Source organism: Tympanuchus pallidicinctus, unplaced genomic scaffold (assembly GCF_026119805.1).
Source record: "Tympanuchus pallidicinctus isolate F22 unplaced genomic scaffold, pur_lepc_1.0 scaffold4, whole genome shotgun sequence".
In the NCBI taxonomy this organism is placed as follows: Eukaryota; Metazoa; Chordata; class Aves; order Galliformes; family Phasianidae; genus Tympanuchus; species Tympanuchus pallidicinctus.
The window spans coordinates 17,284,068-17,309,152 of record NW_026294758.1 but is presented as its reverse complement, the minus strand read 5'-3'; the positions used below and the strand labels follow the sequence as shown (position 1 = coordinate 17,309,152).

The 25,085-nt window shown below is 39.5% G+C and overlaps 1 protein-coding gene across 8 annotated transcripts in view; it reads left to right on the top strand.

Moving 5' to 3' along the window:
- FAM172A (family with sequence similarity 172 member A) overlaps positions 1-25,085 on the top strand; it is a 255,691-nt gene that overhangs the window by 29,072 nt on the left and 201,534 nt on the right. The window lies entirely within an intron of this gene.

Here is a 25,085-nt window from a genome sequence, read left to right as displayed (position 1 = left end):
AGCTAAGGATGAATTGGTTGGTCTTCTCTCATTTCTAGGAGATACTGAAAGCCTCTACATGAAGTAGAGTGTTGAAGCTTGATTAATTAACAAAATATGTGGCTATTTACTAGATATTTTGATGCTACTAGTATTTCCTTGGGCTTTCTGTAGAGGTGGTGTGGGCGTACTAGACATAAAAACAACAGAGCATATACAGTTACTTTTCAGTGTGAAAATGACTCCAGTTTCTACCAATTCATTTGGTAATGTTTTAGGAGTTTTAATACCAGTTTGAGAAGAACAGATGAAATTGTCAGTTCTCAGACAGTGCAAAACAGTGTGTTGAACAGTCATAACCTCTAAGCCCAATGGAAAGAACAGTTTCAGCTGTCCTCTAAAGCTAGCATTGCTACTTACATTGAAGCCTAAGGAAAGGGGGTGTGCAGTTCTGCACCCGAAACCACCAAAATTGAGTATTTTTCTAAGAAGGGCTGTATAATGTTGCCATGGAAACATGGCATGTCATTCATAATCTTCCTGTGCCTCATGACTTATCTGCTTTCATTAGTGTAACAGTTTTAGTAAGGATTAAACTCATGTATTGCTGAATGTATTAGATTTTTTGTCTTCCACACTTCCTTAGTTACTGAAGAGTTAAGGTTTTACTTGGCATGCATCTGAGCACTATACATCTGTTCACTCGCTTTCCCTCCAAGCGGAATGATGGAAAGAGGTGGAAACAGTTAACAATTGTGGTCTTCCATGTGATGTTATGTGGTATAGAATAACACCTTGCTTAATTCAGGCCACAGTGGCCAGTTTCATCTTCTCATGAAGGGCTCCGTGCAGCAGCCTTCCACCTCTGACACTTTCCTGCAATATGACAGGAACCTGAATTGAACAAGGCATGTTGCTTACCATTCTCTGGAAGTTCCTCTGCATCCCCAATTCAAAAAACCGTAGGAGTCAACCTTGACTCTCTTCTGCTGCTTTCTGTCGTAGGCGTCAACTGGGGCCATTCTTGCCAGATGTAAACGATGTTTTTTATATCTTGTCCTGCCCCGACTGGCCCAAAACCTACTTCATGAACTATCTTTGAAAAGGCTGTGCTAGGACTTGCAAGGAAAAGAGGAAAGTATACAGGAAGTAGCAGGGCTGTGTAGTCTGGGAGGAATACAGGGCTGTTGTCTGTGTGTATAGAGATAGGATTAGGAAAGCCAAGGCACAGATGGAGCTGAACTTGGCAGGGGATGTGAAAGATAACACAAAGGGGTTCTACAGATATATAGGCAGGAGATTGGCCAAGCAGAATGTTCCCCCTCTGATGAAAGGTAATGGGGAGCTGGCTTCCTCAGATGTAGAAAAAGCTGAGGTACTCAGTGACTGCTTTATCTCAGTCTTCTTGGGTGGTCAGGCTTCCCATATCTGCCAGGACCCTGAGCCTCTAGGTCAGGGTGTGGGGAGTGGATTCTGTCCCACTGTAAAAGTAGAACATGTCCAAGACCTCCTCATGAAATTGAATGTATGTAAGTAAGTCCTAGAGTTCTGAGAGAGATGGCTGATGTCATTGCTCTCCATCATAATTGAAAAATCATGGCTGTCCCATAAAGTCCTGGATGACTGGAAGAAGGGAAACCATACTCCCATTTTTAAGAAAGGGAGAAAAGAAGACCTGGGGAACTACAGGCCGGTGAGCCTCACCTCTGTGCCTGAGAAAACTGTGGGGCATATCCTCCTAGAAGCTATGTTAAGACACATACAAGACAAAGAGATGATCTGAGATGGCCTGCACAGTTTCACCAAGGGCAGATCATGCCTGGCCAGTCTGATGGCCTTCTATGATGGAGTGACAGCATCATGGATGGGGGAGGGGTAACAGATGTCATCTTCCAGGATTTCTGCAAGGCCTTTGACGTGGTCCCTCACCACATCCTTCTCTGTAAACTGGAGAGGTATGGATTTGAAGGATGGCCTGTTCGGTGGATTAAGCACTGATTGGGTCGTCACAGCCAAAGGGTTGTGATTAATGGTTCCGTATCAGAGTGGAGGCCCTCAGAGCTCAGTCTTGGGACCAGTGCTCTTCAACATCATCAGTGACACAGATGATGTCATCAAGTGCACCCTCAGCAAGTTTGCAGATGCCACCAAGCTCAGTGGTGCAGTAGATAAGTGGAGAGAAGGGAAGCCATCCAGAGGGACAGAGAAGGCAGAGAAGGACTTGGAGGTCCTAGTAGACAAGAAGCTGAGCATGAGCCAGCAGCGTGCGCTTGCAGCCTGGAAAACCAGCTGTGTTCTGGACTGTGTTAAAAGAGGAGTGGCCAGCAAGGAGAGGGAGTTGATTGTCCCCCTCTGCTCGGCTCTTGTGAGGCCCCATCTGCAGTACTGCAACCAGGCCTGCAGCCCCCAGTACGAGAAAGACATGGAGCTCTTGGAACAGGTCCAGAGGAGGGCCACTAAGATGATCTGTGGGCTGGAGTGCCTTTTCTATGAAGAAGGGTTGAGGTTCCTCTGCTATGTTGCTCCACAGTATATTAATGTCATCAATATACTGCTGAATGTCATCAATACACTGTCTGAATCAGCCCACTGCAATTGGTGGGACTGTGTTTCTGTCCCTAAGATATTCAATTCCAGGTGTACTCAATAACCCTCCAAGTAAAAGCAAACTGTGGTCTGCATTGCCTGATACCAGTTGTGAATTACCATTTGACTGCCTTTGACTCCAGTTTGTATCGAAGCTCTAGCATGTCTGGCACAGCAGCGCTCTGTAGTGGTGTGACTTCATTCAAGCCACGGTAGTACACTGTTATCCTCTGCTCTCCAGTGGTCTTTTGTGCTGGCTTAATGGGATTGTTAAAGGATAAATGAGTCTTGCCAATTAATCCTTGGCTTTCCAATTGATGATTAGATTGGTTGGTGTGATATTTCTACCTGTGCACTACTGTGGTAGCAATGAGTATGCAGCACACCAGTGTCCACTAGAATCTCATACTGCTGTGGTTCTGATGTTCAAATCCACACTAAACGTGATAGTCCCTCTACCTGGCTGGAGGCAAGACCCCTCTAGTCCTGTTTATTTTATTCATCACAAACTTGTCACAAATGCAGACTAAAAGGCTCACTTCCAACCTCACAGATAGGATCAGACCATCTTCTCTGTCCTGGAGATTGCCCACTGGAAGTTGGAGCAGCCATTTCCCTGGAAAGAATCCCCTTTCTCAATTGTTCTTCCTTGCAAGTCTCATATCTGTGAGGTCATTTTTCCATCCCACTTTCTCAGACCTTCTCCATAGCCATGCAGGTAAACTGCAGGGTGCCTCGCAGCGTGTACCCAGTATGTCCCCTCCTTATGGCAGAGGAGTACTTCCTTCTAGTAGTCGAGATACTGGGCTATAACAGGTAGGGAGTAAGACGTATTATTTTTGAATTGCTGGAACTTCCCAGTGTCTTCACAGGACACAGGTCCACAGGGAGAAAGAGAAATCTTTATATTGATGAAGTAGGCTAGCTACTTCAATCACTGTTAGTTTTTCATTATCTTTTAAGTCCATTGCTGTGAGTGCTCTGGCATACAGTGATACTACATTTTATACAAATTTTTGCAATATAGATCATGGGCACCTGTTGTCATTTTGCAATAAATGATCTTCATCCATGTCAATGTTACACATCACCTCCAGCACAAGTAATCCCCTCAGGTACTGGATGTGTTTCTCTACGTGGTCTACTTACTTGGGAAACGTACCAGATCTTCCTTGAAAGGATATCTTTCCTTCATGGCGGAAAACAGTAACTTTCATAGGATGAAGGCTTATGTCCCTTTTCCAACTGCTTTGCCAATACCCTCTTCCCTAAAAGGGGATCCCAGCTGCCTGGATTCACTGCCCACTAAGTGCAGGCTATTGGACTTGTTATCCCGGCATTGGAGCAACCAGTTGACAGTATGCTCATCTGGGTTATATCTGAAGAATTTTTGTCTATCTTGCGCTCACTGAGAGTTGGGGATCAGGTGTTCTTGAGTTCTGACTCCTCTTGCTCCTCCTCCCATCCTCGAGATGGCCCTGATTCATCCTCATCATCTTCTATCCTAGTTCTAGCAGGAGTTTCTGACCTTACTAAGGAAGCTGACTTATACAGCTTTTGTGTGTGTGTGTGTGTGTGTATGACTGATACTGCCAAAGATTCTTTCTTTGATTGAATTGCAGGACCTGTTGCAGGTGTTGAAGCAACCATGGAGTCTTCTGCAGGAGTTAGTGTAACCATAAGGTCTGTTGTGCTGTCATCAGATCCAAAGACCTCTTTCCCTTTAAGGTGCTTGATAGTGTAGAACAAGGCTTGGTAGGCATAACCCTCGTCCCAACATGCTGCAGTGATTTATGCCTCTCTAGAATTGCCCTGGAAACAACATACCTTTTCCAGATATTTCACTGGGTTTGAACAGTGTTTCTTTGTACAGGAAAAAGATAACCTCAGTCCAGACCCAAGAAAACGTAAACAGTTCAAAATAATCATATATAGTAAGTCGTGTGGCTCTATGAAGTGTTTTTGAAAGATCTCTCTTTGCTATTGCTGGATGCTTGTTCTTCATACAAGCCAGAAGTGCTCAAATGCTTCATCGTCTGTTTTTTGGCACAATGAGCGTTTATATGGCTATCTAAGAATTCAGGGGATACTGACAGTCAAAACCCATGGTTGGGCAGAAGTCTGTCATTGGTTTACATGCACAAAATCTTCTCTTATGCCATGGATTGGTGCGTCAGTTATGCAGATGTTGAATAGAACTGAAGTATATTACCCTATGATTCACCATTTTGTAGTCTAAGCAAGATATGTTCAGCAAACTGTGGTGGCTTAAGAAGGAGCAGCTCATATTCTTCATAAGGTGGTGTAGTAAAATGTGACCTTAGGGCTTTCCTTTGAAACATCATCCATCCTCTGGCTTTAGGAATTCTCTCACATGTACTTGTGGCTGAATATTTATGTGGAAGAACATAAAAAGAGAAGAGAAAGTAGCTAGACTTCAGACAAATATTCTGTGTATTCAATTCTTATATTTATTGAAAATAAATTATTTTTTAATGAATTGAATGTATACTTTATATTTGTTTTTCATATTATTCCTATTTTTATATAAACAATGTGGCCGTTGTTCCCATACTTAGTTTGGTCATTGTTTGCTGGCTTTCTCATTTTTAAGACTATTTACTTACTCTGCTCAAGGCTTTTTTTTTTAATTGTAGATATACAATGTGGACTCCTTTTACTGCATATTACTCATTTAAAGAGTGGATATAGCCTCGTGGCCTCGTGTTGCAGCATCGTTCTCATTTTCTTGGAACATTAATAAATTTCCATTTGGTAATCCATGATTTTTTGCTGTTAAAATCATGAATACACTGCCTGTGATGTTCTGACATTATTCTAGTTGTATGGAAATTGATTCTTCACAAATTAAAATGGTTCGTCAACATCTCCACTTCTTAGATCTCTTTATTCTTCATTCATTGATCTATTATTTCAGGCACACAATTTGTTCTGCAGCCTCTTGATATGTGCTTCTAAAAGAGAGTTTAGCGAGCTGTTCATAATTTTCTGATTCTGGTTCAGTCATTGCTATTGCCGCATTGAATTTTGTGGAGAGGCCTCTCCATTCGCTTTTTAAAAATTAAAACGGCAACAGAAGTGCACAGAACGTTGTGCTGCAGCTGCTTCTAACTGCCGATTAATCCAAATGGCAAGTTTGAAGTAGGATTGAAAACAGTTCTGTGACAACAGCTTAATTGTTGCACGCATACTGTTCCAGTTCAAGGTTGAGTTGTCAGGTTGTTTTTGTTTTGTTTTGCTTTTTTCAATTTGAGAAGGAGTTATTGATATTTGAATTCTGGATTATTATCTGAATTAGACTTGTGCAAGAAGACATACATTGTACATTGACCAGGTAATTATATTCATTGTTCTGCACTTTTTATTAATAATATGGCTGCAAAAGTCACCAGCAGTCAGTTCCTGCTTGATCATGACATCAGAATTAGCTGAAATAATAAATACTACTAGAATTTATTGCTGGGATGTCACCTTCCATTTTGCCAGTCGCACAGATTATGTTGATAACAAGATTTCACTTGATAAAGATTATGCGAATGTTCTCCTTCCACATATCATACATATCATACAGATATCAGGTTATCCCTAGCATTAAGAGACAGTTCCTACTTATCACCCTGTGTAACTCTTAGGTCTAGCACTAGGTAATTATAGTTTGGTGGTTGCTTAAAGACTGTTTAACATTTGAGATATTTTTGTGAGTGTCATAACTAATGAAGAGATATTTGCTTGTACTTGCGGCTTATATGTCAAAGATTTTGATGTGGATGATATCATATCTCTGGATATGTGGATATCATATCTCTGCTGTGGTGTTATTCAGAGACTATATGCAGTCTCTCATCATTGTTGTCTGTCTGACAGTATCTGTGTATAGCAGATGAATGTGTTCATTTTATTACCTTTATCACATCGTAGTACAAGAAAATACCTTATATTTATGTAAAGCTGATATAGAAAGCAAACAAATAGAACACCTAAGACAGAAATTACTTATGAATTATGTGTACGATAAGCTACAGATAATTTTACGTTTCTCAAGGAAACATCCCATCAAATAAGCTTTTTTAAAGTTTGTGCATAATGCTTGGTCCTGCTCATGATAAACTATGTTAATCATCAAGGTTAGTATTTGTGTGGGGGGAAAATAAGTATTTGGAATTATGACAATGATAATCCATAATTAAGATAGCTAAGAAGTGAAATGGGATTTTGTTTTATCCAGATCTCTGTTAAGTTAAAGAACAGCTTGGTCTCATCATAATTTAAAAAACAAGCTTTCACCTGCTGCTAATTTCCTCCTTGGTTGCAAAGAGCATTATTTGTTTGGATGAGTGAGAGAAAGAAGCTATTTACATAGCACAAATGAAAGCATAGAGTGGCAGAAGAGGACATGTACGTTAATGAAGAAGGAAGCATTAAGTAGTCTGCATTTGAAAGGGTAGCTTCTTACATGAATAACCCAAAATCTGATGATAGGGTGCACGTGCACCTGATAGTACTTAAGGTCCAATCTTGCAGCCGAAGCTCATGTGAATAAACTCAATAGGTCTGTTCTTGTGAATAAGGGCTGCAGGATCAAGTTCCAAATAAAATTTGCAGATGATTAGTAGAAATCCTTACATCTAGTTTCAGTTTATTTCCAATGAGAGTTTAGCACTAAACATTCTAGATTTTATCTGACTAGTGAAGCTTTAGTATATTAAATCCTGCACATAGTGGCTTCAGCAAAATTATGTTTGCTATTTTAACTTATTGCATAATTACTATTAGTTTAGTCAGTGGTAGGAGAAATTTGTCTTACTGAGCAGTAAAATAAACTGATGGTGTTGTCATACGTAAGCTGGTTCGGGTACACTTGCTTTCATGGAGTTCTTGCTTGAATAGAGCTTTTCAAGAGGTTATCTTTGAAGAAATTACTTGCCAAATACTTAACAGGTGTCTGTTGAGCATGTATGAACTGAATTTTGTCGATGTCTTGTCTTAACAATCAAGTAAGGGTGGATTTTCATTGGGTCAGGAGAAATCCTCACTGAGACCCTACTATAAACTCTTCCTAACTTTAAATTGTTTTTCAAAAGCAGGGTAAAAACATCAAATTGGAATAAAGTATTTTCCCTTTCTTTATTTATGATAATGGTAAAATCATTTTTGGTGGTCCTTTGGAAACAGTTTGTTAGTGCAGCTCGTTTGCACAGGACATCCAGTCCTGTCTATGAGTGAATATTGTAGGAGGTCTTCAGCAAAATTTTTGGTAGAATACATGTCACAAAAATATTGGCAGTTGCACAATTTGGGCAAAAACACCTGAACAAAAGAGATTGGGCAAAGTCATTGAAGTGATTTATAGTGGGATCTCATTTCTTGCTAGGCACAATAGAATCTACGTAGAGTGGGCACTTCTTGAATGGACCAAGTGGAAGAGGAGCTTAAATGACATCTTTCATGTTTTGGACATCAAGGTCAACTATAAATTTATTTATTTAGGAATTCATGTCTTACTGGTTTCAGTTTTTTCACTGCTAATTTGGTAACTTTAAATTTGTGACAGCTAGGTGTGAAACAGAAATGACTCAGAAGAATACGCAGAACTGAATAGCATTAAAAAACAGCTAAGACACAGTATTGAGCTCTTCTCTAACGGTGGTTCCTGAGCTGTAAGCGCTTGTACTTCAAAGGTATTTAGTCTTCACTAATTTTCAAATCAGTACTTTTTGTAACAGGAAGAAAGTGCAAATATGGACAAGAAAAATAACAAATAAAAAAATCTAAATCTCGTATATATGTGGCCCTTATAAATCCAGAAAGATTACAGCTTTTAACATCTGCTTATCTTCAGCATTGCTTTTTGGTAAGTGAAATAGATGGACAGACACTTCAATAAGGACTGAAGATGGCTTGATGATACCTAAGAAAATTTAAATATGAATCTTTGAATCTTCATTGCGTGCAGTATATTCATTTGCATATGCTAAATCTGCTTTCAATATCTGCTGTTTGTGAAGACTTCTTACTGGAATCATTATGTCAGATGTGCTTCAGTGAACTCTTCTACTTTGTAGGCAGCAATTGGCGGCAGTAGGTTGGTTCATCACAGTAACATGACAGTACTCGAAAGGTTCAGAGATAGTTTCATAATTATTGTTAGTGTGCTTCTTGAAAGAAATGATGAGCATCTCGTAAACCCAGATGGGAATTTGTTACATTGTTGATAAATGTGTTGATAAATGTGTTTTACATTTTTAAATTGATAAACAGTGAAAAGCAGAAAAGATACAATAAGGCAGATGGTTGTTTATAAAGCACTTGCAACTTGCTGCAATTCGAAGAATGGTACTAATTGTTAAAAAGAAGACAAAAATTGGAGTAGGGGGAGTGTTTCAATGAGTTAATCATGAGCTTTTTAAAAATAAAACCTTCAGCAGCTTTAGTTCAATTAGAACCATTCTTGCTATCCTGGGCTTCTATGCAAAAGTTCAGACTCTCAGTTCATCGTAAACTTTTTTTACCAGCCATTTTTGAGTAGCTGAAATTGAAAAATACAAAAAGTCTACCTTCTGTCTAGATGCATCCGTTCTATTTCTAGTTTTCTTGTAAGGAGGAAAATAATTAGGGCAAAACAAAATTGAGTTGTAGTTCTGATTAATAATTTCTGCTTCAAAACAAGTGAACTCCAGAGTATGCAGAGAGTTTGAAGCAAGGAAGCTGTGTTCGATATAGTTATCTCAATTTTTGTTAAAGGAGTGATGAAAAAAATGTTTCTTGGCACTTAAGAGACTGGAAAAAAATAGATTGATGTAGTCCTTAGGCAGAATGTAGATCAGTATACTTGCAAAAATCATTTGTTTCATCTTTGTTTTTATGCATGTTAAGTTTGTTTCTGCCTGTAATATTGAAAATTTCTGAAGTATTTTTATACTCTTCAACCAGTACTTTTTTGAAATATGTAGATTTCAACATTCATCAAATATCTTTTAAAATGTGAAGATCACTCCAGAAGTAGTAACTCCTATTTATTTCTATGGAAAATGTAACAGATACAGAGAGCACAATAACACTGTTCGATAGAGGAAATTCTCAGTTACAAAATTCTATTTTTCATAACTGTCACCACCATTAGTGGTTATTCGTTTTCACCAGCGACGAACAAGACTTGCATGCTGTGCCCATAGCAGTCCGCACTGGTGGAAATGATCTGTTATTGCCACTGCTGAGACACGTCACCCACCACCTCCTTGTGCTCGCATGCACTGTTTGGTCTCCATCAGTGACCAAGCTTTGATGAATGCCAATGAGTACCATTTTTTCAGCAAGGAGGAATTCAGTGAGATACTGACACTCACCTCTGGCATCATGGGCCAACATAATAAAATAGAAGGCTTTACTTTTGGAGCAGCTCCTATTTGTTTACTAATTAAAGAACTCTAAAATGGTTAGTTTTCTTTCACAAGATTTTCATCTTCTCCAAGATAAAGAATTTAACACTTCCTGGGTCTTCAACACCAGACCTTTCAGTTTTCCAGGAATGTTTAGATAAGAATTTAACAGAATAGTGGTATTTTTTTATAAAGCTGTCTCAGCTGTGTCAGCGCTTAATAGGAATAATTTGAAAGGATAAAAGTTCAATTATAAAGCAATAGAGCGTTGCTTTTCTGTATATGCAAACAACCAAGAATTGCTTTAAGATGCTCCAGCTGCTCAATTCATTAACTTAGTCACAACCAAACTTTGATATCTATTATCTTATGTTGATCTCTGCAGCAGAAATACCCAGTTTGGGTGTCTGTCCAGGTTTCAGCTGGGAAAGGATTTTGTGTTTGTTTTTTTTTCCTTTTCCCTTCATAGTATTTAGCATGATGCTTTGTCTTGACTTGGGGTGAAAAACAGAGTTGATATCACAGCGATGTTCTACTTGGAGCTAGGAGAGGATGCAACCAGGGCAGCTTTAGGCAGATTGCCTAAAGGGATATTCCATAACACATGACATCATGTGAAAAAATGCAGAGAGGGGACTGGAGGCTGCCAGGGACTAGCTGGGCATCAACTGGCAGGTGAGCAATGGCTTTGTGCATCACCTGTTTTATAAATTATCATTGCTATTATTCTCCTCTTCCTCTTCTGTCAGAGTAAATAGTTTTTATCTCAACCCACAAGTTCCACTTTTATTTTTTTTGACCCTCCTCCATTCCTCTTGGAGGGAAGAGTGAGCAAACAACCTTGTAATTCTGAGATGCTTCCAGCTTAGACCACAGTGCTTAAGCACTTACATGCAGTTAAGGCTATTAGGGAAGATGAGTTCAGTAAATCAGTTACTTAGGATTTTGAGATATTTTTCACAATTATTTTTCATAATTTATTCCAGAATTGTTGTACACAGGACTGTGAAAGTCTCATATTCATCCACAAAATTGACACATACTGTCAATTTCTGCCTGCCTTCAGGGGTTCCAGATTTGCCTCCTGAGCTTTTTCAGGGGTATCAACTTCTAAGCCTTTCGAGTACATCCATCAGCTTGGTCAGTTTGTCAGTTAAAAAGGCCAGTGTGTGGTTTACCAGTTTTTTGAGGTTCCTTATGTTTCTTTTGCGAGTGTAATCATTATGGAATTATGGAATCATAGAATGGCCTGGGTTGTAAACAGCCAGAATGATCATCTTAGTTTCAGTCCCCCTGCTTGAATGCCTCTAGGGCTGGGGCATCCACAACCTCCTTGGGCAAGCTGTTCCAGTGCATCACCACCCTCTGTGTGAAAAACTTCCTCCTGATATCTAACCTAAACCTTCCCTGTCTCAGCTTAAAACCATTCGCCCTTGTCCTATCAGTTGTCCTATTACTATCTACCCTTATAAAGCTGTTCCCCCCTCCTATTTATGTGCTCCCTTCAAGTACTGGAAGGCCGCAATGAGGTCTCCCCACAACCTTTTCTTCTCCAAGTTACGCAAGCCCAGTTCCCTCAACCTTTCCCCATAGCAGAGGTGCTCCAGCCCTCTGACCATTATAGTGGCCCTCCTCAGGACCCACTCCAAGATCTCCACATCCTTCCTGTACTGGGGGCTCCAGGCCTGGATGCAGTACTGCAGATGGGGCCACACAAGAGCTGAGTAGAGGGGGAAAATCACTTCCCTCTCCCTGCTGATCTCCCCTTTTTTAATGCAGCCCAGAACACGGTTGACCTTCTCAGATATGTGATAAATTAATTCAAATAAATGAGAGGGGTTTTGTTCTTTTTTGTTGGTTTTTTTTTTTTTTTAATTTTACTATGGCAGAAATGTCCTGTGCTTCCATATCTTAATTTGATGTTTCCATTGTATGCTCAATAATCAGGAGAACTGCTGTGGCCTGCTGGAGTAGCAGTTCAGTTCTGTGTTGAAGAAGACGTGACAGAAGAAAGAGATCTACTGCCAAATTTGGACAGAAATTGATTTTTAGTACTTCTTTTTAGAAGTCTTTGTTCCTTGCATCTTTTCTGTGCTTTTGGGTTGGGTGATATCCCAAGTACATTGTTGGTAATAAGATATGAAACATCTCGGAGTAGGAAAGCAAAGACTTTATCTCTTTTCATTGATATGATTGTGGAGAGTTGCTTGTGCTTCTTTCCAACAGTGTAAATTATGTAGATATTAAGTAACTTTATACTCTTTCACTGTAGATATGACATCCTGTAAGAGGGGATGGAAAAATTATGTTTAAAAAAGCAAACTTAAGGCAAAGAATAATAGTCTATACCTTAGAGTGGTTAAAATTCTGAAATAAATTTTTGTACGTTGTAGGTTCAGGAATACAGCATTTATCCCCAATTTCAGTATAGATATCTCTATTCTAAATGATTGTGGACTTTGCAGGTAAAGCTCTAAGGACGCATAACCACCCCAGTCATGATACTTGTGATGTTTTTCACTGACAAGTCTAAATAAATGTATGAAATACATTTGAAATAAATTTTTAAGGTGTATGACCTGGACTTGTTACATATGACTTATTTTCCTGCATTAGACATCTGCTTTCATCAGGTGCTCGTAAAAATTTGCTGCTGAAGTATGGGGAAAATACTAAATGCAATGAAAGAAGGCTGTTCTTTGTAAACTGCAGTTCTAGATAAGACACCATTTTAAATATTTTGTGTACCTTTGATTCTATCAAGTTAGAAAAATATATTTTAAAAAAATTAAATGACGGACGGAGGTTAAATGTTATATTTTCATATAATATAGGTACAGTAGGCATAGGATAGAATTTTAAACAAAAGTAGGCTGTGCAGCTGATCCCAACCCTCTGACCTCTTCAGTCAGCCAGTTCTCAGTTCACCTCGCTTTTCACTCATCTATCCCACACTTTCTAAGCTTACCTGCAAGGGTGTGATGGTACTATAATCTTGTGTTTATAGTATCTTTTGCCTTACTAGGATACGTGAGGATATTGTCAAATACATTAGAAAGCAGAAATCACTTGGTTGCAGCACTAAATAACCTATTGTTAATTTTTTTTACATATAAATAGCCTGTAACCCCAGAGATAATAGGGGCAATGTGAACAGAAACTAGGTAAATGATAAGGTGAGTACAAGAAAGAAGTGAATGTTGACATATATTTTTAATGCCTTTCTCATGAACAGTTTTTGAACAGGCTATACGCAGCAACAGAATGGGTTATAACTTACAGTTAATTATTGGGTTCTATCTTAATGTAATTTGATATCCCACATTCATGAACTCATGCATTCTTTGTACTTTGCTGTAACTCATAATCTTAGAAATACTGTGTTGTCACAATAAGGCATATCACCCAACACCACAAATAGGAGGAGAAGCTACAATATTCATTTCCTGTCAGCTCAGCCAACAACAGTATTTGGCTAACTATCAAAAGGAGCAGCGGCAATTATTTCCAGTATCACTGGAAGCATTTTGCTGTTAAAAAAAATAATAAAGAAATTTAAAAAAACAAAGCTTCTATTTCCTTAACCCAAGAAAAGGCTTGGTCTCTGCATCAGTTAAGGAACAAAAATGGAATGTTCATGGCAATCTGTAGGTTATCTGCCTTTGCCAGCTCCTAGTGCCTCTGCTGTAGCTGCTTGCCCTCTGCAGGCTCCACTTTTCCTTACTAATCAAGCTGGCATTGCTAGCACAGCAGGATCTGCTGATTTTTGCAATGAGGTATTGCTCGGGAGCTTTACTAGGTTAGGATCACCTTGTGAATACTAGCAAAATGGCTTAAATTTTACTGTTCCAGTTTGTAAATTAGAGACATGTAAAAGGAAAAGCATAGAGAACAAAACTGTAGGTGTGTTGTAGTATCTGTTCCCTTGCTTCTTCCCAGGTGTGGCTTGCTGCTCTCCTACACTAAGCATTGGCTGTGTGTGGATTAGACACCATCAGCCTTTGCATCCATTTGTTGCAGAAGGACTGTATTGGACCAGATCACTGACAGTAGCAGTGGCAACAAAGACATTCAGAAACTATGTGCTGTGTGAAGTTCCTAGTATGTTTCTGCATTTAATGGAGGGCAGTTAATTGTTGATGCAGATTCTTTGCTAAGTTCTCATGGCACAGAGGTAATTGTAACAATAAAAAAGTTGCTTTTAGGCAACAATCTGATTCCTAAGCTTTATTCCCTCTCACCTTTTCATTTTACTCTCTTGTCTGTTACTTGTTTACTCTTTTTTATCTGATTGATAAAACATGATGAATTTAAAATGGCTTTCTTGCATCTTTCAATTTTGTAATACTTCTTTACTGAACATAGATCTCTTCAGGCTGCTACTGTGGTATGATTATAATAAAATACACACAAGCATGCTGTTTACTGTTGCTGACACCCATCTTATTCATCTATACCTATATGAGGAAATTGTCTACTTATTTCCCTGTAATAGTACAAAAAATTACAAAAGCTAGATGCTAGGAAGAAGTTTTATGTCACTGTTCAACGGGAATTGTCATTGCTTCAGCATTAGATTTATGCTGGTGAGGTTCTGGTAGCAGGAGAGCCTGTGTGAGCAGAGCCCAGCATTGCCCCAGAGCAGAGCAGCTCCAGCTGCTCCAAAAGGGACCCACTGCTGCCAGAGCTGAGCCACGAGTGACACTGAATGTGCTCTGGAAGAGCAGATATAAGAGAGACAGAAACGGCTGCACAACAGCTGGGAGAGAGGGATGAGAAATGGGAGTCAAGTGGTCCAGCAAGCACCCAGGTCAGCTCAAGAGGCTCTCCAGGCATGGAGTAGAAACTCCCTGTAGCCTAGGGAAGGCCCATGGAGGAGCAGGCTGTCCCTGCAGCACATGGGCACCACGCAGGGCAGATCTCCCCAGGCAGCCGTAACAAAGGAACTTGTGGAGCAGCGGATAGGGCCTAGTGGAGGCACAGCCTGTGGGTACACCCACAGAGCAGCCACAGGCTGGAGCTGCAAGCCCAAGGCAAGAGATCATGGTGGGGTTGGAGGGCTGCTACCCATTGGGACCCATGTGGAGCAGTGCCTGAAGCATGGGCCCTGTGGTACAGAGCTCTGCTGGGTCAGTGTTCAGAGACCTGCAGCCTGTGGGAAACCCAGGCCAGATCAGCTGGGGAAGAACAGCATCTGGTGGGAGGGACCCACGTGCAGAAGGGTCAGAGACTGAGTTTTAGTAACTGACTACAGCCCTTGTTCCTCCTTCCTCCGCAGAGCTCAGAGGGAGGAGGTAGAAGAGGGTAAGGGTGGAGGGCAGGTGTTTTTAGTTTGCTTTTAGTTCTCACTGCTGTAGACCATTAGCAATACGTAGTAAATTGTCACATTCAGACAATCTTTTATACATCATTTTCTTACTCAATTTGTTTACAACTTCACAAAAATAATATCCTGATTAGGCAGACATGCAAGATGTTCAGCTAGTTTAATGCAGAATTGCCAAGAGACAACATGATTGACCTCTGCAGCACCCCAGGGAGGGGAAACAGAGGAAAGTGCTGTGCTGTTATCCCTAGAAACTGATGACAGGACAAACAGGAATGGCACAGTGGTGTGCCAGGGCAGTTCAGACTGCATAGGAAAAATTTCTTCACTGTAAGGGTGATCAGACAGTGAAACAGTCTTCCTTGAGAGGTGATGGATGCCCTGTGCCTGTCAGTGTTCAAGAAGTCTTTGGCTAATACCCTGAATAACATGTTCTAACTTTTGATTAACCTTGAAGTGGTCAGGCAGTTGGACAAGATGATCTTTGAATATTCCTTCCAACTGAGCTGCTAAGATATATCTTATTCTATTCTCTACACTTTTATGTATATTTGGATTGTTTCTTGCTGATTGGGCTGAGAAATACAGGATTCTTTCTCAAATGAATACACAGGTGAAATTAATTAAAATAGTAAACTGTATACAGAACACCAATATTAGCTTGTTTCAGTATTTGTACCCACATAGTTCAATAAGAAGTAGTATACTAATGTGCTTTCTTTGGAAAATCCAGAGTGGTGGTGAAAGGAGCTAAATCCATATGGCAGCTGGTCATGAGAAGGGTCACTACTGATGTTAGTCCTGTTTAAAGTATTTATTGATGGTCTGGACGAGAGACTTGGGTGCACCCTCAGTAAGTTTGCAAACGACATCAAGTTGAGAGGAAACATGTATCTGCTTGAGAGTAGGAAGGCTCTGCAGTGGGATCTGAATGGGCTGGATTAATGGGCTGAGACTAGTTTTATGAGGCTGAACATGGCGAAGTGTCAAATCTTGCACTTTGTTCACAGCAACCCCATGAACGCTACGGGTTGGGGGCAGAGTAGCAGGAAAGCTATGCGGTGAACAACAATGTAGGGGTGTTAATTGACAGCTAGCTAACATGAACCAGCAGTGTGACAAAGAAGGTCAGTGACATCTCACTTTCATTAAAAATAGCGTAGCCAGCAGTAACAAGGAAGCACTGGTGGGGGTGCACCGTGAATGCTCTGTTCATTTTTTGGCCTCTCACTACAAGAAAGACACGAAGGGTCTGGAACACAAGTCTTATAAGGAACAGCTGGGGGAACTGGGGTTTAGTTGTTTAGTCTGGAGAAGAGGAAGTTCAAATGCAAACCTGATCATTCTCTGCAACTCCCTGAAAGTAAGTTGTAATGGGGTGGAGATCGTTATCCTCTCCCAAGTAGGTAGGAACAGGACAAGAGAAAACAGTAGAATCATAGAATGGCTAGAGTTGGAAGGAACCTCAGGGATCATCAAGTTCTAATCCTCCTGCCACAGGCATGGTGGTCAGCTGCTAGATCAAGTACTAGATCAGATTGCCGAGGGCCACATCCAACTTGGCCTTCAACACTTCCTGGGATGGAGCATCCACCACCCCTCTGGGCAAACTGTTCCAGCATCTCACCGCTCTCTCAATAAAAAACTTCCCTTGACATCCAAGCTAAACCTCCCCTCCTTCAGTTTAAAAGCATTTCCCCTTCTCCTATCACTGTCTACCCTTGTAAAAAGCCCAATTCCTCTAGTCTGTCTTCAGAGGAGAGGAGAGGTGTTCCAGCCCTTTGATCATCTTTATGGCCCTCCTCTGGACACTCTCCAAAGGCTCCACATCTTTTTTGGGGGGATACCATACTTGGAAGCACTGTGATGGGGCCTCACAATGGCAGAGTAGAGAGGGACAATCACCTGCTTCACCTGCTGACCACTCTACTTCTGGTGGAACCCAGGATATCATTGGCCTTCTGGGGCTGCAAGCAAACACTGCTTATTCATGTTAACTTCTTCATCAACCAGGACTCCTAAGTCCTTCTCAGTGAGGCTACTCTCGAGGAGTTCTTGTCCAAGTTTGTATATATACCTGGGGTTACCTCAATCCAAGTGCAAAACCTTTTGCTTCATTTAGTATCATTAGGTTCACAAGGACCCATCTTTCCAGTTTATTAAGGTCCTTCTGAATGGCACGTCTTCCTTCTTAATCAGCTCCACCACTCAGCTTCATGTCATTAGGGTGCACTCAATCCCATCATCTATGTTACTGATAAAAATGTTGTCACGGTTCGGCCTGGTTTCCATGATAAGGAAACCACCAAATAGTCCACCTTTCAAATCCATATGTCTCCAATATAGAGATAAGGATGTGGTGGGGGACCATGTCAAAGGCCTTGCAGAAGTCTAGGTAGATGACATCAGTCGCCTTCCTTTGTCCACCAGTGTTGTTACTCCATCACATAAGGCCATCAGATTGGTCAGGCATAACTGTCCCATGGTGAAGCCATTCTGGCTGTCTCGGATCATCTGCTTATCCCTCATGTTCCTTAGCATGTCTCCTAGGAGGATATGTTCCCTGATCTTCCCAGGCATAGAGATGAGCTCATTGGCCTGTCATTCCCCAGGTCCTCCTTCTACCCTTTCTTGTATGTGAGAGTGATGTTTCCCTTTTTTCGGTCCATGGGGCCTTCATGTGATAGGCATGACATTTCAGATATGATGGAGAGCACCCAGCAACCACATCAGCCACCTCCCATAGGACCCTGGGATGCATGTTGTCCAGCCCTATGTGCTGTTACAAATTCAATTTCATGAGATTTGCTCAGCCCTCACAGCAGGAGACTGATGGCCTTTAGCTGCACCAGGGAGGTTCAGGTTGGCCATTTGGAAGAATTTCTTCTCAGAAAGAGTGGTGAGCTGTTGGAACAGGCTGCCAGTCATGACTAAGGTGGTGATGTCTCCATCCCTGCAAGTGTTCACAAAATATCTAGATGTAGCACTGTTGGACATAGTTTAGTGGACATGGTGAAGATGGGTTGGGGTTGGACTAAATGATCTTAGAGATTTTTCCAGCCTTAATGATTCTATGATTCTATAAAACATGCATGCTACATAATTGACTACCTGAGATCATCAATCATAATTTCATAGGAAAATGCTTTTTGGACATGATCATGAAAATGAACTATCCTTCAGTACTGCCCTCTTTTTATATGAAGTAGTATGGCCTCTGATGTTTCTTTTACAAACATTCTTTGCCACCAATATTTCTTCTTTTTAGAACTGTTTTAAAAATAAAATTGAAGCATTCAAACTAACCTTTCCAAGTTTGACTTAATGAAGATATTTTGATAATATATTTCATTGTTCCACTAAATGATTTGAGGTGTTTTAAATGAGAGTGTAAGTGCACAGTTTTTCCTTGTCACATATGAAACCATCTTTCTTATATCTTGGTCAAAATTCTGTACTAGCATTTGCGTTACCTAGAGTTTTTTGTAGTTTGCTCCCTCTGAGTTTCCCTGCCAGCAGAACACAGCACTAGGTTCGACATTCTCAATCATGTGGAATGGAAAACGAAAACAGTTTATTGAGAAATACAGAGGAAAGAGAATAAAAAAAGGTTCATCAATGTCCAAGGTGTTTTCTTAACCTTCAGCTTGATATCCCCAGAAGAGACAGTGCCTTCAGGGCAAGCTTTTCTCTCCTTAAGGGGAAGTTTCTTTCAGAGTACCAGGGTATCCTGACCATGTACTAAAAAAGCACAAAGAAAGGTAGCCATTTCTCTCTCAGAAGTTAGCTCCTGGCTTTTGTCAGTTAATTAAAGCAACTGAGAATCAGGGCTTTCCTTTATAAGGATGCACTGAGTTAATGACCTCTTTGCAATCTATTTGGTAGTAAAAAGATGCAATAATTTAATACTGAAACTATGCCTTCTTTTTTTTTCTTTTTTTTTTCTTTTTTGTGTTTGATTCTAAGAGTGTCTACCGTAATTTGTATCAAGAAAAGAAAAAAGCGCTGCTAATGGTCGGATTCTTGGCTCTTTTCACCAAAATTTATGTAGATCCAATTTATTTTGACCCACTACTGTTCTGGAGCATGGTGGCAAAACGGTTAAGGCGTCTTGCTATGGGAAGAAGGTTTTAATTTGAGCTCTGCTCTGGATTTACATAAAATTAAGCCTTCAGTCCATCTGTGAATATTTATCTGGTCATTTCTGCTGAGGAATCAAAGGTGATAAAATGAGATGCTTGACACATCACTGACTTTTTTGTCTGTGATTACAAAAGCTGGTATGCTTTAGCCATGTTAATCTGATACGTCAGTTGGATTTGGCATAGTTTTTTAAAATTTCAAAAGTGCATAGCACCAAGTCTCCACCTAATCTGCAGCGTCTTTCATTAGCAGTTTTAGTAATCAGAATTACTAATGGTCTTTCTTCCAGGTGCCTTTTTGTAACTCACTGCTAATATGAAAATTGGACATAGTAATCCTAAATTTTAGTTCTTCAATTGGAATAATAAAACATATTTATGAGCCTTGTTTGCATTTAGTCTAGTAATACGTATGTTATATAATAAATATGTTTTATTGAGTTTCCTTTATTTTTTTGCAACCTCCTTGCCTTTTTGGTTTTCACCTCAGTTTGGGGATAGAGGTGTTGCTTTCTGCTGATGCTTAATTGCTTCTAGTACAAGGTGCTTGACTGAAACCTCTGCTTCATAGTGATGTGTATAGATATATAAGTATATATAGTTTTAGAAAACTGAACATTTTCTTAGGATGGATTATATAATTAGGTAGTCCATGAAGCTAGATAATTGTTAAGTTGATCTAAAACATGAGATGCTTTTTGTAAAAGAAAAAAAAAAAGTAAAGGAGAAAAAAAGAAAAACCAACAGGTGTCAGCAAAGACCATGTAACAAAACATTGGGTCAAATCACAACCGTATATGCTACATTTATGACAAATCCCTGTTATTTTTCATTTAATTCTCTCAAAAGATCTTGAGATCCTATTTGTGATCAGTCAAATTAGATTACAGAATATCACACCCATGCATTAAGACTGAATTGAATTGCTTTCAGTAGAAAACTCAAGAAATCCCTTGGAGGTAATGTCAATTCCATCTTAATGAATTGTTCTCCCACACTATAATCCAAGTGAGGTCTTTTGTGGATTTGTAAAATGCCATTGATTTTTTTAAAATTTATTTTATTTTTCTTTAGCTTGCAGTGAACAAAGCCTTTGAAAGTCCATTCAGCTTTGAGGATTTTTTGTTCTGACGTAGTGATGGTGGATTTTGTTGTTGTTTTTTGTTTACCCCAGTTCCTAGGTACATCTGTGTCCAAGGACAGTATGTCAGAATGTTCCTTTGCATCTCTCATTGTTACTTATTGGCAGGTTTGTCACTTGAGGGTCAAAATAAAGCTCATTCAGCCAAGGCTATGGCAGCCACAATAGCAAGCCTCAGGTCAGTGCCACCACTTGAGATTTGCCGCAGGGCAGTCAGTTGGAATTCATTTTGCATTTTTTTTTTTCAACTAAGCCTTGCTGCTGTTATACTGTAAAAAGGAAGAAGTTGTGAGTTGACTACTGTATGTTATAAGCATTGTTTTTCTTCTCCTGCTCATTTTCTCTTTTTGCCATTAAGGTGCTTATTATTATTCAGGAGATAAATCTGATAATGCTCTGAAGGAACATTGCATATATCAGCAGTGGATCATTTGGTCATTGTATTGCTTCTACTGGTTTTTACTCATTTATTTCTTTGATTAGTTAAAAAACATTCAGCCTGTGAATACAGCCTTGAAATTCCTAGAAATTCCTAGGGACATCTCAGGGATTGTATTTAAATCATTTGAAAATAATATTCCTTCCATACATGAGAAGGATCCATTTTTTAAAAAAAGTTAGATTCAGCAAGGCTGTAAGTCAAGAAGGCTGCTGGGGAGCTTCTCTTGCTCTACTGTGCAGTGTCAAGTCAAACGTACTTGTGAGGGCTGCTCCAAAAGTATTGCCTCGTATTATATTATGTTGGCCCATGATGTTAGAGACAGATGCTGGTATTACGGCAGTAGAGATGGAACCTCCCAACCAGTATTCCATTACATGTTGTTGCCATGCAACAGATAGCTGCAGAGGGGCAATCTGACAGAATGGCATCTGATATGGAAGTGCAGATGAAGCAAAAGCGTGTCACTGAATTCTCTAAGTGGAAAAAATTGCAACCACTAATACTGCTGCTTGGTTTATGGAGACCAACCAGTGGGTGTGAGCACAGTGAACTGGTAGGTGGTGTGTTTCAGCAGTGGCAACAGCAACAGAGGGCACCTCCAATGGTACAGATTGTTACGAGCACAGCAGGCAGGCACTTGTTCATCGCTGGTGGAAATGCGTAGCTAATAGTGATGACTATATTTGAATACTGTATTTTGTAGCTAAGAATTTTCTCTATTATGTGTTATTTTAGTAGTAGATATGGCCAACCTTGAGGTTAAAGTATTGCTGGTTCATAAGGTTAATGGAAGAATAGTAAATACAATGGGAAGGTGTTCAGATTTGCTTATGGTAGGCCTTATGAAAATAGAGGGAATTGGGCAAGAAGGAAAATGCCACACCATGTGTGCTTTTTGTCTATAATCTACTTAGTTTTAGCGTTATGATCTATATCGTTCTGAAAATTCTAGCAGGCATTTTAAAGCTTTAAAGTAAAATTATCAGCTGGATTAGAATGCAGCTGTAACAAAACAAATCATTGCGTTGTAATCTATTATGTGTACACCTGGCTATCAGTGTTATGGAAAGGTTAATCAGTGGATCACATAGTCTGCTTTTACTCCTGTGTGTCAAGTTTATTCTTGTATTTTTATTTTTTTTTTTTTTGTATGGTTTAGAATACTTCTTTCAATTTCTTACTGAATTAAAATTCAAGGTTTATTACCTTAAATTTTTTGGAGATGCCTTCTTGCCTTGAGAGCATGATTTCAGTTGCCATCTTTTCCAGACTTCTGCTATTTAAAGATCTTCAGTGCTTTCTGACTGTCCAGGTAATCAAGCTTAGTTGCTCCATAATTAAAATTATTTTGGTTGTGGAGCCATATGGGGGAGTTGAGTTAAATCTATCCGTGTTGGGTTATTTTTTATCTTCATATGTTATTTCTAACGTTTCGTAACTATTAGTATTCAAATTTGTATCATTGAAGTTTTTTTTTTATATTGTTGGTTTAATTGTTTTTCAGATATAATAAATATTACTGTTCATAACATAAATCTGTATAAGACTTTTGAACTTCATAGATGTCTTACTTTGAGTCCCTAGTTCTTTGGAAAAGTACTTCTGGAGGCATTGTCACTGTATAGATAAGATGTAAGTCAGAAGGTTTATTGTTTTGTACTCTTCAGAAGGGTAACTGAGCATTCAGGTTTGATTCCTGTCCTGAACCATAGGTTTTACTGCTGTAAATGCAGTTCATAGTCCATAGTAGGCTGAAAATCCTTAGGCTTACAGAAAGCGAGACACTGAAAGAAAAAGTTAATGTATAAGCCATTTAGCTCCTTCCCAGGAGGACCACTTTGTGCTGGGAAGAAGGATTCCCCTAGTTCACCAATTCAGCCTTTCTGTGGAGTGAAAGTGTGAGGCTAACCACCTTTTTGTTGCTGGGAAGGATTTCTCCCATGTTGTCAGAGCAGGGGGCATGAGGTATGGATGTGCTTTGCTCTTGCTTTTTTCCCCAGTTCTCAAAGCAGGCAGTGAGAAGACCTTAACACCTTAACAGTGTTTCGTTCAGATATTTATCTAATTTAGAATTTTTCTGTTAGATTGCACTCAGAATTGAATGAAGAGGAAAGACAACTTAAAATCAGGTTCCCAGTGTTTCCTGCAAGAAGTGGAGAATGGGCATTTTTTTCTTCCTGTCTACTGTCTCATCCAGGCCATTGATTTCACACATTTTTTGCAAGCCTTAATCTTGGTTTTTTTCTCGTCTCATCTCAGACGCTTGGTGCTTCCTGCTCACCAGCAGCCTTGTTACCTTGAATTATAATGCAGCGTACTGCTTGTTGGCAGACCTCTTGAGTTGGAAGAGCATAAATATCAAGAAATCCTTTTTGTTATCTTCCATCATTCCAACTGTCAGGTTGACAGCAAGTATACCAGCTATTGCTAAAGTCCCTGAAATCCCTGAACTTACTGAATTCCTGCTGCCAAATAAAAACAAAAAACCTCTTCTGATCTTAAATACACTATGGCAGTTTACAGTTTTTTCTTCAAATTGTTCTCAGCCTTGGAGGCCATTCAGATGTTGAGTTGTCTGAGTTTTACCATTTCCGTTAGTGACTTCAACCTTTTGTCTTCATGCCTTCTCTTATTGAAGTCATTCATTAGATCACATCTTTGCTTTACAGGAGCACTCTACTGATGTAACCATTCAATTTTTAAGTCTGATATCACTGTTTATTATATTAGAGTAGTGCATAAAGAGGAGTTAGGATCAGAGCCCCATTGAGTCTGGTTCTGGAAAAAATCAGTAAAGGTTTGCATCTGCCCTGAAGACATCACGGTCTGAATGGATAAGAGAGAATAGAAGATATAGATATGTAACATAGCTTCAAAAAAAGAGAATTTACAAGTAATGTCTAAAATACATTTTCTTCATTGCAATCTTTTTTCACTTCCAGGGGTTCTTCTGGTATTTCTGATGGCTTGTAGATGTTTGGATTTAGAGTGAAAAATAAAATTTCTATCTTTGAGGCCATATTATCATTATATTCATTTTAATGTCTGTACAGCATCAGTATCTGAGACCGCAGGAACTTAACTGTTTTACTTGCTGGCATTACACTGCAGTTGATTTCGGTGAACCATAAAAAGTTTGGCCCTGAAGGTAAAATTACACTGTATGCATGTTCCTAACATACTGCTTTGGGGATAAACATGTCTTAAATCAACTCATGGCTCACAGCTAAATTCCTTCCCTGAATGCAGTTTCCGTGTAGATAGTGATGTTCAGTAAGACTGATTTTCTTTAAAACCATAAAGTTTTTTAACATAATTCTATCAATAAACATATCTGAGCAGGGAAGGAAAGAATTCACAGAATCCTAATAAAGATTTAGTTTTTTGTGTAGTGGAGGATTAGGGAAGGCAGGGGACAGGTACAACTTTTTTAATTAGCTTTCATCAGTACCTCTAATTTGTTCAAATATGTTTCAAATGTTTGCGTATTATGTTTGCTCACAAGTACATAATGAAAACTGTTGGACTTCATTGAAACTTTATTTGTTAATTCTACATTTGGAAAATTAAAATTGAAGTTTATGATACCCTGGCTCCTACTTGCTCAGTTCTCAGTGTGTTGTTAAGATATCATCACTTGAGAGCTTTCATTACAGCAGCATATCTGTTGTGGCTTAATATGCTATGGGTTCAGATGGCAGTAATTGTGGCCTTGAGCAGTTGGACTAAAGAATACCAGGTGGGTTTGTATCCAAATATTCTTAGGTTAATAATTCCAGTCTTAGATCTTGTCCGGTCTGAAATTTACATAGTTCCTCAAGCTTTAAAATGAAGGCAAGCACCATTTGAAGCTCTTAATGAGCAGATTTTGTTCCTCTTTAATTTGTGCCCCCTTTTCCTTGTTAAGCTTCAGCAGCCAGTGCAATCCAGGCAGTTACTTCCCAACCATTTTTAGAACCCTATATGGACAAAGCACTTCAGTTTGTTCCTCAACTTAATTTGCAAATTAGTGATAGTGTAAAAGTTTTTCCGTCTGCATCTCCATTTTCATACAATATATAAGGATGAAAAA